General features: G+C 38.1%; 1 long non-coding RNA gene across 1 annotated transcript; it reads right to left on the reverse strand.

Annotated features, from left to right (window-relative positions):
• Positions 1-14,504: 14,504 nt before the first annotated feature.
• On the reverse strand, positions 14,505-14,925 carry LOC141598356 (uncharacterized). Its single transcript, XR_012523446.1, has 3 exons — positions 14,838-14,925; positions 14,676-14,754; positions 14,505-14,602 (listed from the first exon to the last, which is right to left on the reverse strand). It is a non-coding gene; the product is annotated as an uncharacterized LOC141598356 (long non-coding RNA).
• Between the last annotated feature and the right edge of the window lie 1,375 nt (positions 14,926-16,300).

Here is a 16,300-nt window from a genome sequence, read left to right on the forward strand (position 1 = left end):
AATCTCTAACACACTCATGTCATAATGATGTGTAGCAATGTCATTATTCAAATACAAATAATATTTAGAATAGGTCCTTTGGAATACCCTTTCGGAAGGAGGTTTAACCATTTCATAGGGAGGTTAAACAATGACATTTGCGGTTAAAACGTTGGCTATTGAAGATATCGGAATATCAATCTTTGCAACTTGATCATAACTAGTATGTTACTATGATTCATTTAGGCTCTTAAGTAAAACTCATGATTGAAACTATTGGTCAAATGATTCATAACCTTAGTCAAAAGCTTGTTAAGACTTTACATTAGTCATTGTTCTTCCAAAACTTCTTTTGGTCTCCTCGTGTAGTTATCTTGAGAATAAACTCTTATGATTATTCCACTTGGTCTCTTAAGTCATTTAGAACTAACTTGAGACTATAGATCTCATCTATTTGGTATACTATGTAAATAGATATACCTTTATTCAAATCATTCTTTCTTGCGTAGATCTTCATTTACACAAGTACACAATTATATCTTGCCTTGTGTGTTGTGTCCTCATTTTTCTCCCACTCTATCTTTAGAATGAATACACTAAACATTCAAAGATAGCATATGAGACACAAATTAATGATGTTGAAGTATAAGGAGGACTACCTCATAGGTTGACTAATTGTTATTCATTTCATATGTGTACTTGGTGGTTGACATACCTTTAAGAGAGTTCATAGACTCAAAATCACTTCATTAATGATCATACACAAGCCTTAAGCATGTGGACATATAATGAAACCGGTCATTATATTTGTCTATTAGATCACTTTAAGTGAATAATCTCATGTTTCAAAACGCAAGCAATTTAAAGATGAATTTTAGAACATAAAGGATAAATGATAAAACGTGTGACTTGGGTTGCAAACCAAGTCACCATCATCAAAAATACAAACCATTATCCAAAATACCTTTCCATGTCGAACACGGAAACTTAAAGTTCTAAAATTCAAAACATAACTTAAAATAAGACAATGAAAAACAAAGCTCCATAAAAGCTATCCTTAGCTTCTTCATGGTTTCTTATGCTTGCTTTTCTTTTCCTTTGTCTTTGCTTGGTGGCGGCCCTATTTACAATAAAAAGGGAGATACATTATCACAACTTTGCATCATAATACCATAGTTGAATTTTGAAACATAAAAGAAGGTTAGTCATTTACCTTCTGGAGTGATCTTTCCAGCTTTGATATCACCAAGGTATTTGGAACAATTCCTCTTCCAATGTCCCATGCCATTACAATAATGGCATTTGTCAAGAGGACCCTTCTTGACTTTGGAGGTGCTAGCTTCACAAGACTTAGCTTTGGTGAATGTGGGAGCTTGCTTCTTGCCCTTTCTCCCACTCTTCTTGAACTTCCCCTTACTCTTTGCGCTTATATTAAGCACATCCTTGGGAGGGTTCACATTTAACCCCATGTCCCTCTCGGCTTGCACAAGTAACTTGTGCAACTCCTCAAGAGACACATCCTTGTCTTGCATGTTGAAATTCACCCGGAATTGCACATATGCCTTAACTTTAGACAAGGAGTGTAGAATCCTATCTACGATGAGTTCTTTGGGGATTTCAACTTTTTGAATTTTCAAGGTCTCGACAAGCTCCATGAGTTTGAGCACATGAGGGCTAACCTTTTGGCCCTCTTTGAAGTCGAGATCAAAGAATGCCGCGGCCGCCTCATATTGGACGATCCGCGGAGTTTGTGAAAACATGGTCACAAGTTTGGAGTAAATCTCATTAGCATTGCCCATTTTGAAGGCTCTCCTTTGGAGTTCCGCCTCCATCGCAAATATTAAGACATTTTTCATTGCGGCGGACTCCTTTTGGTAAGCCTCATAGGCTTCCCTAGTGGCCGCGGTGGACCTAGTGGTGGGCTCGGGTGGAGAGGCCTCGGTAAGGTAACGAAGCTTGTCGTCACCTTCGGCGGCTAATTTGAGTTGGGCATCCCACTCGGAGAAATTTGACCCATTCTTTTCAAGTTTACATCGATCCATAAAGGATCGGAGCCATGATGAAGTAGCGAGTGGTGTAGCATTAGGAGTTGGTGTTGCCATTTGTTATGAATAAGAAGTGGTCTACAAAACAAAAATAAGGAGTAAAACAAATGTCGTTTTAATTATACTCGTAAAAATGTATGATTTAAACAAGTTATAAGCATTTTTCTAGTGACCTCTACCCAACTAGATAAATGATTCCAAGACCCAAATTCATATCGATTTAGGCACGGTAGGGCCGATTCATCCTTTATCAACATAACTCGGTGGATTAACGTTTAATCGATTCTACTTTTAGAACTCTTGGTCGATAATATTACATTAACATTTATCTTTAGCCCAAAACACATTCGACAAGGGCACGGTAGGGCCGATACATCCCTTATCAAAAAACTTTTGTTGAGTTCAATCCAAATTTCGAATAAATGTGTCCATGATCCAAATCCATATCAACTTGGGCACGGTAGGGCCGATACATCCCTTATCAACATGAATTCGGTGGATTAACATTCATCACCCACTTCCCCTACGTAACAAGGTTTGTACCCCGGTAGGGCCGAGTGCACTCCCTCGCGAAATAGGTTTTCATGGTTTCTACTATTTGGTAAGGCTAGATCTCAATTAATTGTTTTAGCGAGAGGTCATGTCAATTTATTATCTATCACGTTTTAAGTGAACTAAAGCGGTGAACTACGATAATTCTAATTGACACGGTCGATAAACTCGATAAAAAGACAATGCATGTTTAGTTATGGCGATTTAGCGATGCATGTGACATAAAATAAAATGCAAGCATAAAAGTAAATAAATCCTAGTATGGCCTTTCCTAAAATAGAAAAACTATTAATCTATTACATATTCGGAAACCAACTCCATTGGTCCCTTGAACTTCGGTTGTGGCACACATCTCGAGGTAACACCGTCTTTATGTATCGCCATTCTTGAAGAAATCCGTCTTTTGGAAACTCCGGAATGAATAAAATTACATAATAAATTACATAATTTCCTATTATACATTTGTAACTAAAATAAAATAAATCTATTAAATTACAAAACGGTGATACGAGATCACAATAAAAATTACAACCGAATCGATATTCCCATACATTTCGGAAATACCAATTAAAATCTAAGGCCATACTAAGTAAAATTACATAATTCAAAATTACATAAATTAAAATTATGACAATCATAAGAAAATGCAGCATTATAATATGTATGAACATGCTCAATTTTTATGCTAAATCGCCTTTTAATTAGCCAATATCGTATATTACTCGGTTTTTACGGATTTGCGTGATTTCAACATTTTACAATCACAAAAATACATAAACTCATATTTATGCATAAGTTAATTACCCTAACCTATTAGGACTCAAAATATAGTCTTCACTAATAATTTGACCATAATTAACCTTTATTTATAAAATTGTTCATAAATGGACCAAAAAATTACAAAAATAAGCCATTAAACTTCAAATAAATCCAAAAATTTCAAATAAATTCAAAATTTGAAATTTAAATTCATGAACATTCTGGAAAAATTCCATGACACTCATAATGTTCAAAATCTTAGGTTAAAAATTTCGAAATTTTTTTCCGGAAAAACAATGTTGCGGTTTATCGATATTTAATAAAATAATCATAAAAACATGGAAAAATTATTTTCATTAACTTTTCAATTTTAGATCTGAAAAAATATAATAAAATGCAACATTAGACGTTTTTCCTTAGTCATAGGTTATGTTTTATTAATTTTCAACTAATAATGTCACTATTTATGCCATTTTTCTTCAAAAATTCATAAATCATGCTAAAAGACTTCTTTATAGCCAATTATTTTACACACATCTTGTAAAATTGCATGTGACAACATATAAATTTTCTATGACCAGATTCGAAATTTAACTCATATTAACCTATTTTTCTCTTAAATCCGAATTTAATAATGAAAAATTCATTTTTCGAGCATAACAAGTGCAAAAATTATGAAAAATTACAGGTTATCTCAAAATAATATATGTGATAACATATCCAAAGATCAACTTAAAATTCGAAGTATAGCTAATTTTCGACCAAAAATGACATTTTTACTCATAAAATCACATTTAAATGTCATTATTATTATATATGAACAATAAAAATCCGAAAAATTAACCCAAAAATCCTAAAACACTTTAGGACCAGAAATATTAACATGCATGTAATTATTTCGTGATATATCATAATAACACAAATTTTACAAGTTTTATTTTGTTATTCATATAACTCGGAAAAACTTTTAACCAATTTGCATGCAAACAACCGTGGCTCTGATACCGATTGAAGGAAATGTAGAATCATATACATTATAACATACTCTTATATGTCTAATAATTTGTCATAAAATTAATAACGGAACTTATGCATGCAAACAATAAAATGAATAGAGGAGAAATTATGTCCTTACATATTTAATTTCGGATATTTGGGCACAAAAGAGATCACCTTTCTCTTTTGTTCTTGAGCTTATTCCAATGGAAGAATGAAGATCTAAGTGTAAGATCTCTCCCTATGCTTTATACCCAAGGCTCCTCTTAATTAAATCAATATTATAAATACTAGTTATAATATTAATTATAGTAGAAAATTGAACCAAAAATATTTATAAACACTTAAGTATTTTCGGTTTTGATGAGAGATAAAGAGAGGATTTTATTTCTCTAGAAAACTTGTATTTTGGATGATGGATTAGAATGAATAATAATCTACAATCTTTTGTATATTATGGGTAAAATAATTAGAAAAACAATGATGAATTGTTCTTCTCTAAACCGTGTAAAAGGGAGAAGAAAAGGGGAGCCAATGCATGGATTTATTTGTCTTCACAATGCATCATAGGCTTGCATGGCTAAAAAGCAAAACAATCATTATGTTTAGCTACCAATTAAACAATTAATTAGCTTAAACCTCTCCTAAATTTCGGTCCATTTGGTAATATGGAATCCATATTATTTTTGTCAATTGTCTATATGTTACATGTCATATGTCACATATATTTGTTATGTATTTTTAACATATTAAAAATCAACGTATTAATAAAAATACGTCACATACAAAATCGACTTGGTAATATCATAATTACTTGTGCCAAAATATTTTACCAATTTATAAATCACAACAGATTGTATTTATAACAATTCATTCAAATTAATTGTTACATTAAACAATTATTTCATCCGAGTAATGATACAATTCAATTACTCAGACCGTATCTTATTAATTCACATTTCAATATGATACGTAAATTTTACTTCCAAAATCGTCCGTCAATTTTCAAGTAATTTAATTAACTCGTAACATTATACGATTAATTAAATAATCAATTAAGAGGGTTGCCCTTTAGGTATGACCTAGGGGTCAATCGATCACCACCGTCACACGACAGAAATGTCAAACTCTAGTAAGCCAATCATTACCGATATATGTTGACCAGACAAGAAACAAAATTACTTCCCAATTGTATTCATTTTAATGAGACTTAAACATGTGATCATCATGATCAACAGTCGTGATCGCATTATTGTCGGAGGACACATATTCCAACAAGGGTTTGCTATATCGATTCTTGCTTTGGAATTCTGCCCTGTTCCTAATCTTTCCTCTGAATTTTCGGTATTCATCCTGCCCTAATCCCGTTTATTGCTTTCTTTGTTAGTATAGAATTGATAGTTAGTGTTCCCAAGCCAATTATCGTTTCTTCATCATTGCTATTTACTTTAAGTATGAATTCCGTAATTGTCATGAGTTTTATTGTTGTTTTTACCTTCGTCATGAGTAGCTAAATCTGTAGTGCTAGGATGTAGGCGATTTATGGCTAGGCGGCATTAGATTGAACACGGATCGACCGCGTGTCGATCGATTGACATTGTTGGTCGATCGACTGACCTTGTAAGGTTACCCTTCGTTTTAATTGTCTTTAAACTTGTATTTAACAAATCGAATGCATGCGACCAGTTAGATACCTATTTTGTGACTGACCCATTAGACCGAAAGGTAGGGAAGGTTATTTGACCGTCAATTAACTCGACTAAATTGTGCTAAGATCGAAATATAGGTATAGTTTAGACCATTAGTCGCTTTTCAGGACGAAAGTTAGTATTAGTGACATTAGGGACCTATAGCGAGATCGAGAGATGCTATTTGTTAGGAGTGGACCGAGAGGACCTCTTATTTCCCGCCTTACTTGTGTTTAATTCAGACCGACTTAGTTTGCTTTGCCGCCGGTCGTAATGACCCGACCATCCTAGTACCTTTCTTTTATCTGTTTAATCTACTTCTTTAGTTTATTTTCTTCTTATTGTTACTAGTTATAGACCAATTCAACCAACCCCATAATGATTTACCTTTGATCGATCATAGAACAACTAAAGTTTACAACCGCCTCCTTGCGGATCGACCCTGTTACCACTAGCCTAGGTTAGTCTTAATAGGAATTATAAATATTATCTTTGGTACTCACAAACGACGGTATCAAATTTTGGCGCCGTTCTTGGGGAGGCAATAGTCCTAATTTTAGTTGTTTTTATTTTCGGTCTTTCTCGGTTTAAGGGACTTTTGTTCCTTAAACTTTTCTTATATTCTTGTTGTAGTTTCATCTTATGCGCGAGTCACGGGGTGGAGAATTATTACCATTTGACTCTGAGATAGAGAAATCTTTGCGTGGGTTGAGACGAGCACGAAGGATATTGTCGACAGAGGAAGAGCTGAATACTCTGTCAAGCTATCTCGAGCACGATCTGTTTGAGGAAGACCAACAGTCTTCACCCACCTCTTCGGCTGAAACAAACATTACCTCTCCGAAATCTCGGTCATGGCCGAGGAAGCGAGTATAGCTAGTTTTTCTGAGCCGACAGCCGCCGACTTGTACAAAGGGTTCGAATTACGGGAGAAGCCAGAAATTCGAACCAAAGCCTGCTTACATTACTATGGTTGAGAGAAACCAGTTTGGGGGAGCTGCGCAAATGAAGATGCGGCTAAGCACATGGAGACCTTCATTGACTCTCTGCAGCGCCATTCCCCCTCCAGCTGGCGTGACCCAGGATCAAATCAAGGAGACCATGTTCATCTTTTCCCTTCGTGATGCCGCAAGGGAATGGTATAGGGATTTGGATAAGACCGTTCTGGAGATCACTGATTGGAATACATTGGCATTGGCGTTCTATAAGAAGTACTTCTCTGCTTCAAGGACGATCGCTATTAGAGCTCAAATCACGGGCTTTAAACAAGGGTCAGATGAAAATTTCCACGAGGCATGGGTCCGATTCAAGAAGTTGGTGCGGACCATACCGCACCATGGGATTGCAAAATGGAGTTTGTGCAATCATTTCTACAATGGGTTGTACGACGATCAGAGGGCCATTTTGGATGCTGCTGCCAATGGGAGATTCGCTGAAAATTTGGGAGCAACCAAAGGGTGGAAAATCATTGATGATCTCGCTACCCACAAGGCCGAGAATGGGAATTCGAGAGGGAACCAGAGGAGAGCTGCTGAATCTTCCTCTGTTGCTGCACTTGAGGCTCTTACTGCAAGATTTGACAAGTATGAGCTAGGAGGAGTCTCTAAGGGTGGGATATACCAAGTCAATGCTGTGTCAGACGGTCCCTTCGTCTGTGAAAGATGTGGAGTTGAGGGCCATGTCTCGAAGAACTGCCCTAGTCCCTTTGAATCTTGTGCTGCCTTTCAACACTATAGGCAGAACAACTCCTACTACGAGCCACCGCATCCGAACTTGAGTTGGAGGAGCCAGAATGTCCAAAACCCAACTCAACCTCCGCCACAGCAGCAGCCGTATGTTCCGCCTCATCAAAAGCAACAACAGCATTTAAGAAGCCTCCTTATGTCCGCAGCAAAGAACAATCATAAAATTCTGAGTTTTCTGAGCTTAAGAATCTGCTGCTAAAGGAGTCCCAAGCAAGAGAGGCCGGGATGAAGTTACTTGAGAGCCAAATTGCTCAACTAGCTAGCAAAAGCAACACTCGAGCTCCCGGACACCTACCCACTCAACCCGAACAGAAGGAGACCCTAAATGCCATCACATTGAGGAGCGGGTCCACCCTTGACGGTCCTGCTATGATTGAGGATGCTGTTGGGAAAGATGAGCCAGAAACAAGCAAAGAGAAAGCTTCAACGAACAAATCAAAGAAAAAGGAGTCTGCCAGGAATTTCAGTCGATCGACTGATATCCCTAGTCGATCGACTGAAATACGGGTTCCAGGAGCTTCTGGAACTGTGCATACCGGTCGATCGACTGAGGAAGGTGGTCGATCGACCACTATCACTGCTGATATTGAAGAGTCTCGTCCTTTAATGCCAAATAATTTACGAGACCACTTGTTTCGGGGTACCACAGTCCCGAAGATTTTAGGGGCAGACCCGAATGCTGATGGGTCGGTCCCGGCTCCGAATTTCGATCCAATGACGGTCAATGGGTCTCATTTGAGACGGTCTGAGGAAGGGTCTAGCTTCAACAAGGAGAAGGTGACGGACTTTCAGCCAAAGTCCAAGGACGCCGGCGCGCGCGAATTAGAAGAGAGGGCTAAGGTGCTCCTTACAGCCCCATATCCGGAGAGACTCGTGCCGACCAAAGAACAGGTATCTTTCAATAAGTTTGAGAAAGTTATCCGTAGTCTGAATGTGCAAGTCCCCTTCCTTGAGTTAGTTAACCAAGTACCCGCTTACACCAAATTTATGAAGCAATTGTTGTCAAAAAAGCGGTCACTTGAAATAGTGCACAATGTCGCACTCACCAAGGAGTCTTGTTCTTATCTGTCTCACACTGCGCCCCTTATGTTTGAGGACCCGGGCAGCTTTTCTGTCCCTTGCAAAGTAGGTACCTTCTCAATTGAGAAGGCATTGTGTGACTTAGGGGCCAGTATAAGTGTCATGCCCTTGAGTTTAGCTAGGAGACTCAAGTTGACCCGGTTTGCTATCACAGAAATGACAGTTCAGATGGCTGACCGATCTGCGGTCGAGCCTATAGGAGTCCTAGAGGACATACCCGTCCAGATAGGGAAGTTTTTCTTCCCTGTCGACTTTGTTGTCCTAGATATGCCTGAGGATGAACATATACCGATCATCTTAGGAAGGCCGTTTCTGCACACTGCTGGTGCAGTTATTGACGTCGGTTTAGGAACCTTGACCTTCCAGGTTGGGAAACATTCTATCGTTTTTGCCCAACCTGCTAAAAAGAAGGATGCCATGTGGCCTGTTACTTGTAATACGGTCTCTGAAAAGAGATCGTACTTTGTGCTTCCTGAACCTACTGTCCCTATTACTACTGCTGTATTAACCCCTCCGCCCCGAATTGGGAGCAAGAAGGAGGAAGAAATGGTTGTTTTAGACATCGCAGGAGCTGGTTTGGGGAAGGAAGAGCCGTTGGATGCTCCAGCTGCGACAGAGAAGATCGTTTCAAGAGGCGGTCTTGGATGCCTAAGTTATGGGACTGACGAGGAAGTGGAAGATGAGCCCGTAAAGGTAAAATGGGCAGATTTGGAGTCCGACGATTCCGAGGAAGTCCTTGATTGGGGAGACGACGAAGCTGATCCATTGAGCTCTCCAACTGTTGAAGCTGAGAAGGGTGCAACTGATAAGATGAGCACCATTGAGGCTACCTCTAGTAGCCAGAAGCCGACGAAGTGGGCCATACCGTGGTCCTTTTTGATCGACTATTAGTTGATCAAATTCGTTATAAACTTCATTTTATTGCTTTCGAACTATTTTTTATTGCTTTTGTGTGCGCGAAAACTTCGCTTTTATTTCGTTTGCTTAGGATCTTTCTTTACTTTAGACTTCGTTCTGGGTTTTGCGCAATTTTGGGCGCGTACTATTGTGCATTTGCGGTATTTAGAGCTTATCATCCTCAAATCATTGAGCAATTACGAAGAAATAAGACACTGCAAAGATGTTTTCGGTCGATCGATCGGTATCATTGGTCGATCGACCGAGTTGCGGGTTACAGGAGCTACTGTTCACGACCATTTGGTCGATCGACCGCCTCTTCAGGTCGATCGACTGCTGCTGCTGCTATATCCTTTCACGACCTCTCCCCTGCTGTGTTTGGTCGATATGCGGATTTTAGGGAGTTTTCTACTCCGCTTTATTTTCCGTCGAATTATTTATTTCTTCTTTTGTCTCATTTATGCACAATTTTTACGTTTCAAAAATTGCTTTCTTCCGTCTTATGCGTGGTTTTGATTGTCTTTCAGGCACTCTTGTCGGTAGCACTGCTGGCTACTGCAACCTCCTAGCTCACGCTGGTTTGGGGAGGTTTCCTTAGCTGCGCTTAAAGTCTTGTGAGTTCCCAAGTCTTTACTTTACGTCTTTGTTTTTATTTCCCTTTTTCTCGCAAATTCCCATTCCTCTTTTCTTCATTACATGATTTTGCACAATGGGGACATTGTGTGATTTGGTTTAGGGAAGGGTTTTGCGTCGCACTTCATTCATTTGCTTGCATTCACGTTTAAATTTTGTTTTGCATTGTTTATTTCACATTCGCTATATACAAAATTCAAAAAAATTTCAAAAATTTCAAAAAATCCCATAAAATGCACGTTTATTTTAGCATATAGGTCGAGTCGGAACGGTAGTATTTCAAGGATGATTTAGCATTTGCATCTGTTTTGCCTGAGCCTTGCTTGACTTACATGTTATTAGTAGAATCGTAAGTGCATAGTCTACGAGTTTTCGTTAATTTATTTGCTGAGCCTGAGACTTGACTTTAACAATTGGCAAGCTACATCATATATTCTGAGTTTTTAGAGCTTATAGCTGGTATCATTCATGACCAGTTCATCTAGGAATGTGAGTAGTACTCCTTATGAGGCATGTTTCCTTAATTTGCATAATTATGAATTTGATCTACTTAATACCTGTATGCATTCGGTTTGTGGTTAGTTGACACATGTGGTAGAGGTCTCCTTTTCTCATTTTACCCATAAGCTTCACTATGCCAAAAATATCCTTTTTGTCCTATTTACTACATCCTACATTTAGCCTGTCCTTTGTCAAGCTAGTAGTCTGTTTTCTTGGGATTGTTACTCGTTTTTGGTGGCATATGCTCTGTTGAGATGATGTTTGGAAAATGAAAAAGGAAAGAAAGAAACGAAAGAAAAAAGAAAGGGAAAAAAATGATGAAAAATGATTCGAAAAAATGAAAAAAGAAAAAGAGGTTCTCAGATCTTGTTTAAGCGATCGATCGATCGCCAAATATGGTCGATCGATCGAGATTCGAGGAAAGGTCAATTCGCATGATTTAATCCTTATCCCTTGGCGATTTTTGCTCCCATGATTCGTTTATATCCTATGGGGAGTTTATTTGATTTATTAGTTTGGAGACTGTGAGTTTTGTGCTTGCTATAGCACCGTTTCATTTGTTTATGAGAAAGAAGTTGGATGTTGCCACATGGTTCCGTTTTGGTACTAGCTTGATCAGCTGTACCTCCATTTTACCATAAAATGTTTTGCCTCTTCTTACCCATACCTCATATTTCCATAATTATACCTCGGCATGTGTCAATGGTCATCTGTTTGGTTGGAATGCATATGTACGGTCATAGAGGTCGTCTTCATAATTTATAGTTGGCATGTTTTCATAGGTCGTAGTTAGGTGAGAGTCACTACAAAATTAATTCTTTCTATCTTACAAATATATCACCTGTGCTTAATTGAGTGATTTGAGCGACCCGAAAGAGTCCAATTTGATAAGTCTATATAGTCAACGGTTCAGATTTTTGACGACTTTATAACTCGTTTGCATGATTCATATTACTAATTGATTGTTGGTTGTGCATTAAATTGGTTTAGGCTTTACCGTTGTCAATTCGCTCTGAGATTGAACTCGTTCCATTAGGTCATTAGATCGAGTCTAGTTCTTGCTTAGGGACAAGCAAGGTTTGGTTTGGGGAGATTTGATGCGTGTCATTTATATGATGTTTTACATCTCCTTTTACACGCATTTCGTGAGCTCAATTGTGCTATATATGCCCATATTTCTCTATTTTCCTCTACTTTCGTGCTTTTGTACTTTATTGCGAAAATGTGGAGAATTTAGCGAAATCAAGCCAAATCCGTCCCGAGTAATCTGCATTGCAAATGACGTAAAGGAATTGCTTAAGGAACGAGCTTGGTGCGCAATCCAAGGCCCGAAAGACAAGTCCACGAGTTAAAAGAAGTCAAGTAGCGGCTTAGCTTGATCGACCGACCAACCTAGTCAGTCGATCGACCAAGGCTCGGTTCCCAGAAGCTACTGTTGCTGAGGAGAAGTCGATCGACCAGCATCTTCAGTCGATCGACCAGACTTCGATTCCAGACGAGATTTAGAAAGCCCGTGAAGTTTAGGTTTTAGAGAGGATTGTTGCGTTGGTTGCTATATAACGTAACAGCAGCATATCGAATAAATTATCGGATTTTTATCAGAGAACACATTAAGTTTCACAACACAACACATTAAGTTTGAGTTTTAGTTTGTTCGGATAATTAGGGTTTGCTATATCGATTCTTGCTTTGGAATTCTGCCCTGTTCCTAATCTTTCCTCTGAATTTTCGGTATTCATCCCATCACCCCCTAATCCCGTTTATTGCTTTCTTTGTTAGTATAGAATTGATAGTTAGTGTTCCCAAGCCAATTATCGTTTCTTCATCATTGCTATTTACTTTAAGTATGAATTCCGTAATTGTCATGAGTTTTATTGTTGTTTTTACCTTCGTCATGAGTAGCTAAATCAGAGTGCTAGGATGTAGGCGATTTATGGCTAGGCGGCATTAGATTGAACACGATCGAACCAGCGTGTCGGTCGATCGATCGACATTGTTGGTCGATCGATCGACCATGTAAGGTTACCCTTCGTTTTAATTGTCTTTAAACTTGTATTTAACAAATCGAATGCATGCGACCAGTTAGATACCTATTTTGTGACTGACCCATTAGACCGAAAGGTAGGGAAGGTTATTTGACCGTCAATTAACTCGACTAAATTGTGCTAAGATCGAAAGATAGGTATAGTTTAGACCATTAGTCGCTTTTCAGGACGAAAGTTAGTATTAGTGACATTAGGGACCTATAGCGAGATCGAGAGATGCTATTTGTTAGGAGTGGACCGAGAGGACCTCTTATTTCCCGCCTTACTTGTGTTTAATTCAGACCGACTTAGTTTGTCTTTGCCGGAAGTCGTAATGACCCGACCATCCTAGTACCTTTCTTTTATCTGTTTAATCTACTTCTTTAGTTTATTTTCTTCTTATTGTTACTAGTTATAGACCAATTCAACCAACCCCCATAACAGTTACCTTTGACTGATCATAGAACAACTAAAGTTTACAACTGCCTCCTTGCGGATCGACCCTGTTACCACTAGCCTAGGTTAGTCTTAATAGGAATTATAAATATTATCTTTGGTACTCACAGCGACGGGTATCAATGTACTTGGTAGTGTGCACCGCCAACAAATAAGCTCCAAAATTCGTCAAAATATTTCTGAAATATCTGTCGTCTAGTTTAGAGAGATTTTCTAGAGCACCCACTTCAACTCTTGAATTCTAGAGAGAGCTGCAGTAGGTACAACTTGCACGTATAGTTTGTTTGTCCTAAACCTGCTTGCAGTGTATTTGAGGTAGGCCTTTCTTTCCTGCATTTAAGGAATGTGCACGAATGATTAGCTGAAGTAAAAAAGTAGGTACTATCGCTAGCCTTATTTCTGAGCTATCATATGACAGGGCGGTTCTCTTATGTGGGCTTCATGAATACTGGAACTCATGTAATTAGATTATTAGGGTCCTGCAACTGTCTTTGAAAGTGGGAAATGTTCAGGGTTTTAAATACATATACCAAAGATTTTAATTCCAATAGCCCTATAGGCTTTCTGAATTTCTATATGTCCTGCAAGAAAGTTGACAGAGAATACCTGCGGGTTCATAGAGTATAAGATGTGAGCTTTCAATTCCAAAAGCATTTCCATATTTTCAGTGTATGCAGAAAAAGTATACACTCCAGTATCATCTGCCACTTCAAAAGTAGCTGCCATCCTGTATATGAAAAGGATAATGGGGATAAGGCTCGATACTATGATACCGGGTCTTTGGGTTGCTAAATTACTACCTTGGATTCGAGATGACGCCGTCCTGTAGGCAACCAGCGCACATATACGGAACACCCATTTATTCAGCGTCGCCGGTGCCGCAATTACTACAACCAAGGTAAAAGTGTACATCTTTTGGGGTCAAACTGATGTAGTATAACATGTAGCCAGTGGCGCTATTCTTGTAAAGTGTTGTTTGCCTGTATTTTGAAGGTATTAAAGTGTAGTTAGCACTCTCTATTGGATTATTTTTCCTCAACATGACTGAGCTTATAACTTTGTCTCAATAGGTTTGTCATACAGTACAATGCTCTGATACATTGTGCTACGTAGGTAGAACGTATAGTACACCTACCCCCTTATTGACGGGAGCTTCAATCATTGTTACGGTACGCGTGATTCCTGGATGACGGATATCGTAGACATGTTGCCTCTTTGCATCAAGTAGGGTCTTGTTTTCTGCGGCCCTGTAAATATCTCTTATTTAGCATTGTCTGAAATAAGGGTTAAGTAAACAGCACGGAATGCACAATCTCTTACCATTCTCTGAGCGAGTCGGCCTCTTTTCCTGGCGGATCCAAGATGACGAATGTTGAATGCGTTGTTGAAAGCGAGAAGCCTAAAGTTAACAGCGTTGTTATGTTTCTCATGTATAGTTGCCATCACTGTTCCTAGATCTATTAAATTTGATAACAGAATTACCTTTTTGGTAGCTCGGCATAAGAGCTGTAAACCCAACAACAGGAAAATTTGTTGCTATAGAATGCAATGCCCAGCACTATTTCAAAGGCATACCTGACCAGGCTGTCAATATCAGAACCTGTTCATGACTGCACGTGCAAACCGCAAGTGAGGCTGTATGGGTTTATATAGTTTATTTGATCTAAAAGTGTGTAGATTATCTTCAGTTTGGGATTGTTCTTACCTGTGATCAACAATCAGTACTTCTGTAATACCCGGTAGTTTAGTGAAATCTATATAAATAATTTACGTAATTCAAATAATTAATTAAAGGCATTTATATTTAATAATTGAAAATAGGACGGGATATATATAATAATAAAATAATGAATGAGTCGGGATTAATTATCGGGCCGTGTGCATTGGGCCGCGTGCCGAGTATAGCTCGAGTAAATTATTTCATAATAATAATAATAATAATAATAAAAACTATTATTTTTATTTTAATGAAAGCTGCGCGCACCCTTTATAATAAAAAAAATAAAAAAAAAATAATAATAATAGCATGTGTAATTGTATAATAATAATTGTATTTGAATAATAATAATAATAATAATAATAATAATAATAATAATAATAATAATCGTAGTTGTATAATAATAGTCGAATTTAAATAACAATAATAATAATAATATGGTAATTGTATAGTTTCCTAATTGCTTCCTTATACCCTATGACCTAACTATATAAATAGACCGTATTCATCATAAAATACAAATAATTCACATAAAGAGAAAAGAAAAAGAGGAGCTAGATAGGAGATCGTCACATGTAATATTATAATCGTCTCATAACATGCTCACTTTAAGACTAATATAACTCATTAAATAGACAACAGTTGACTGACCCAAGACCATGATATTGACCGTGGACCACCAGGGAGTGACCGTTGACCACCGTGGACCACTGTTGACCGAGGGAGTGGGGTGTTTGCAGGGGGTTTTGTAGATACCTCATTTCTGCACCTCCCGCAAGCCACCCGATGATGATTGGGCCGCATGTTTGGTACACGGAATGATTTATGACAGTTCATAAGTTTGTCATCAAGTGATAGCTCAAACATTTGTGTCTACCTCATAGTTGTCATCTACGCGCTGATACGGTCGTTTTGACAGTAATTAGAGTACATTTGGAGTCCGGGTCAAAAACCGTCTTCATTTTCTAATAACCGTTTTAAAATGCCGAGTCAAAATACTCTCGAATGTTCCGGATACTTCTATTCCATATTTTCAATCTTTTAATCTCTTTGGCAAATTATATCCCGGAAATATTATATAAAATATTAAGGAAATTGAGATCAAACCGCAATTCCATAATAGAAACGCGGAAATCTTTCTTCCGCAGGAGGAAACCACATGGGAAAGGACGCAGCAGGTGTTGCGCCTCTTCCAAGAGACGCAGTAGCTGCTGCACCTCTTCCCTAG

This window comes from Silene latifolia, chromosome 9, assembly GCF_048544455.1.
Source record: "Silene latifolia isolate original U9 population chromosome 9, ASM4854445v1, whole genome shotgun sequence".
Taxonomy (NCBI): Eukaryota; Viridiplantae; Streptophyta; class Magnoliopsida; order Caryophyllales; family Caryophyllaceae; genus Silene; species Silene latifolia.